This window comes from Propithecus coquereli, unplaced genomic scaffold (genome assembly GCF_000956105.1).
Source record: "Propithecus coquereli isolate 6110/MARCELLA unplaced genomic scaffold, Pcoq_1.0 Scaffold10, whole genome shotgun sequence".
In the NCBI taxonomy this organism is placed as follows: domain Eukaryota; kingdom Metazoa; phylum Chordata; class Mammalia; order Primates; family Indriidae; genus Propithecus; species Propithecus coquereli.
In genome coordinates this window covers 5,317,285-5,321,430 of record NW_012133858.1, presented here as the reverse complement: position 1 = coordinate 5,321,430, position 4,146 = coordinate 5,317,285, and the positions used below count along the sequence as shown (strand labels likewise).

The 4,146-nt window shown below is 45.5% G+C and overlaps 1 protein-coding gene across 1 annotated transcript in view; it reads left to right on the top strand.

The window, feature by feature from the left end:
- The first annotated feature begins 222 nt into the window (after window positions 1–222).
- Window positions 223–4,146, top strand: part of ROPN1 (rhophilin associated tail protein 1) — a 33,433-nt gene continuing 29,509 nt past the window's right edge. Inside the window, exon 1 of the mRNA XM_012640254.1 lies at window positions 223–314. The gene's annotated coding sequence lies outside the window, so the exon portion shown is untranslated. The remainder of the gene's footprint in view (window positions 315–4,146) is intronic.

Sequence of the window (4,146 nt, the reverse complement as noted above, 5' to 3'; positions counted from 1 at the left end):
CTGTGACGTCACGCCGGGACCCTCCACCCAGGCGGTGGCGCGGGGCTGGGCGGCTCTGTGACGTCGCGCCCGCCCGCGGTGGAGGTCCCCAGGCAGCCAAGCCCGCGTCGGGGTTGCCAGGCGAAGGCGAAGCGCTAACAAAGCCCGGTCGCGCCCCGCCGCTGCCGCCCCTCCCAGCCGCTGTCGCCTTTCCCGCCAGCTGCTGCTGCTCTGCCTCCGCCCAGGGTCGGGGCACTGCACCTCTCCCCACACTTCCCGCCTGAGGCGCCAGGTGTCGTCTGAAACCCCACAGCCCGTTCGGGAAGAAACCTGAGGTAGCCAGCCCCGAGGGGAGGGGAGGGAGGGCAGCGCCCCGAGGGCTGCGCCCTGTCAGAGGGACGAGTCTTGCCCGACGGGCCCACCCGGATTCTGAGCCCCTCCGTGTCCACAGAGCAAGGGGAGGGCTCCGTGAACTTTAAGGGAATGCGATGGCAGGGCGGCGTGGGAATTGCTTTCTAGCCAAATTACGTGTGTATTTTGTACCCAGAACTACTATTACATGATTTCTTACCTAGAGGACAGTGATTTGGAAACACAACAGAATCTGAAATTGGAGACCGTCACTGAGAAGTCAAATCTCTGCTTTTCTGGATTTTTTTTTTAACATGGATATAAAAATATTTTTGGGGGATTGTCATGAGGACCAGTGTGCCAGACTGGCACTTTATAAACTGCTATCATTCGTTCATTTTTACAAGTGTCAAACACTGACTAAATTCCAAGCACTGGCTAAGCATTGGAATTCTACAGTGAGCAAAAACTGACCATTCTTGTGGGCAGGTGACTGGAGTTTACAGTCTATTGGGGGAGGCACATGTTAATTGAAGAATCACCCAAATGATGTAAAATTAGAGATGGGTAAGAGATGCTCTGAAAGAGTTTAATGGAACTAACAGGAAGGTAAGGGAAGGTTGAGCAGAGCTTTGAAGGAAGAATGAAGGAGGAGAGTGCATTCCAAGCAAGAGTAACCAAATGTCCTAAACCCACCACCTCCAATTCCAAACCCAACAAAGATGTACAGTTGCCTGGGGCCTGGTTGCAAGAGCTGTTCCAAGAGCTGTTCATAGAAACTGCCTCTGCAAGTCTGGTGTCTGGAGCCTTTCATTCATGTAACTGGAAACTTTCATTTATGTAACTGAAGCCCTGCTTAGTCCACACTGATAAAACCAAATGAGAAATTCCAGAAACAAGCCTAATAGTCTATATTTGATAAGACTTATACTCCAGCATTTAGCTGGTATGTGTTGGCCTGACATTCCACATTGCAAGGCATGTAGATTTCACTTAAGAGGAAATTTATTGAATTTTAAGAGTTGGGGGTGGGAGCGAGCCCTGTAATGTACAATTGAAGAAGGCCTGCCATACTGAGAGCTTTAAGAATGGAAAAGAGTTTTACAAGATGTAAGAATGGTGAAATGTTAGGATAGAAGGGACCTTTTCTCCACTTCTTTTATCCAATGTGAACAAATGTCCCAAACACCAAAATTTGATTATGTGTAATCCTAGTGTTTAAATGCCCAAAAGCAGAAAAGTTGGTCATTGATTGGTTCCTCTCCAACTCAAGGAGTTTGTGATGCCAAGTCTTTGTGACTCAAAGGTGCATGGAACTTCTGAGAGTAAATGGAAGGACCGGAGGAGAATTTTACCTGACCCTCCTCCAGTGTTCTCTATATCTGTAATACAACGGTACCACCACCATGCACCCAGTCATCCAAGCTTGAAAACTGATAGTCACTGTAGTTTCTCCTCTCTTCTTCCCTGCCTCTTCTTCCTCCAGTGGTTACCAAGTCCTGTAGATTCTATCTCCTAAATACCTGTCTCTCCTCTCCCTCCCTGTTGCAACTACTTTCCAAGGCAATGAAACTCTCGAGAGTTGTTGCCAAAAGTGATACCATGTTCTCCTAACCAGGCTCCCTGCCTGAAGCTTCGCCCCACTCTCTTCAGCCCATCCACACAGCTGTCAGTGTGTGTTTACGAGTCCAACAAAGAGAAAGAAATCGTATGTTAATTTTAACAAGGGAAGTTCAGAATAAAGTATTTTTAACAATAATGGGATTGGAGTAATGAACAATTGGCTAGTAAGATGGAAGGAGAGATCTAAAATATATAGGAATCACAGTTAAAAGAAGGAGCAACCACTACCCTTGAGATAGATCACTCAAGGAAGCAACCTCTCCCAGAGCTTGTTGCAGAGCATATGGCCACAGCTCACAGGAGGGCAGAGAAATTGCTGAGGATCCAGGCAGGCACAATTCACTCGCTGGGATGCCAGAGAAACCATTCACAAAAAAGTGACTCACTGGTAGCACTCTGCTACAAACCTTCCCAAGAGAGGTGCCAGGGGAAGCTGCTAGCAGTTGGGCACTGATAGTCGCTGGATACTGCAGCAGTTGGGCACTCAAGAGATCACATACTGCATGAACCAGATGCGGGAGAAGATGTACACTATAGGATCCCAGCACTGAAGAAACTGCAAGTTCCTACAGCCTAGCAAGAGGAGCACATCTCAAGAGAAACTCCTTCCTCCTCCAGTGTCCCCTCCAGTGCCCTGTACTGACAATGCTTATCATTATGACAGCTGGCAAAGGAAAAATATGTAAAGGACCTACTGCCATTTTTGCTGAGGAAGGAATACAGGGTGAATTTGGAGCTGAGAGACAGTAATTGATAACTGGCACATCAGGCTAACACCAAAATCTGACTGTGTGACTCTAGTGCTTGAATTTTCTAGTGACTCCCTATCACCTTCAAGAAAAGTTCATAAGTTCAAAAGCCAGGACCTTTTATATTCTGATCTTGGGCTGTATTTCCAGCCTTAAGCCCAACCACTCCCTCTGTGTTCACTCTGACTCTCCATAATTGCTCATAGTTCCCTAAACTCACCATGTTTCTGACACCTCCACACCTTGTCTAAGTCCTTACAGCCACATAGAATTCTCTCCTTACTTTCATCAGTAAACATACATTTATTGAGTACCTAGCCTGTACCTGGCACTGTTCCAGGGGCTGGGACTACAACAGTGAACAAACCAGGCTTCACCAAGTTTCAGTTCAACTATCATCACTCTTTGGAAAGTATTTGAAGACCTTCTTCCCCTACCTCCAGATACATCAGGTGGCCCATCTAGAGATCTATCTTCTGTTCTCCCATATCTAGTGTAGACTTCTTGACATTTATCATACCCTATTTTAATCACTGATTTTCCTATCAATCTCTTTGAGTAGCTTGTGAGTTCCACAAGGGAGGATATAGGACTGATTTCTTTATCCCAGTATTCAGCACAATTACAACAAAACACATAAGGTTTTATTGGATTAATGATTTACCCAGGATCACATAATTAGTCAAAGATAGGTCCAGGACCAGAATCCTGGACTCCTGCCGCACGGTCAAGTTCTCCTTCATCAGAGCTGTGGATGTTATGCCATGATTAGCTGTGAAGGACAGCAGCTCTGTTTGTGTTGGAAAAGATCAGTGCAACACCAAATATCTTCAGAAATGGTCATGGAAACCGGAGAGAAATGTGGCCCTGATTTTATATTGAAAACTATGGTGCATTCACTCCTCAAAGCTGTTGTTTGTATATTTTGAGTCCTGGAATCATAGGAATGCTGTAATGAAATCTGAAGTAGGGAGACAAGTAAAAGATGAAAATGGTGTGGGGTATTCTGACACTTCACTCTTAAAAGATGAAGACTTCCGTATACTTGTAAAACACAAGGCTAAGGTGGCCTGAGTGTGTACACTCTTAAAAGATAAAGACTTCCATATACTTGTAAAACACAAGGCTAAGGTGGCCCTGAGTGTGTACACCAGATCCCAAAATCAGGGGACCATATTGTGCAACATTAGAGAACACAGATAACATGCCAGTCTATAAACGAGCCATGTGTCCCTGGGAATGTGGACCCATGATGTGAACATGGGGAAAATCTTTGGAACATGAGCATGGGTAAGTTAAGATAAATCAAAAGAGGTATCTGTTCATTCATTAAACAACAAACATGTGGAACTCAGGACTTCCAAGAGGCAATACTAGCATGATATATAAGCAAATTTGGGGAATTTGCTAATAACAGGGCCAAAAACTCAAAAAAAGGACAAGG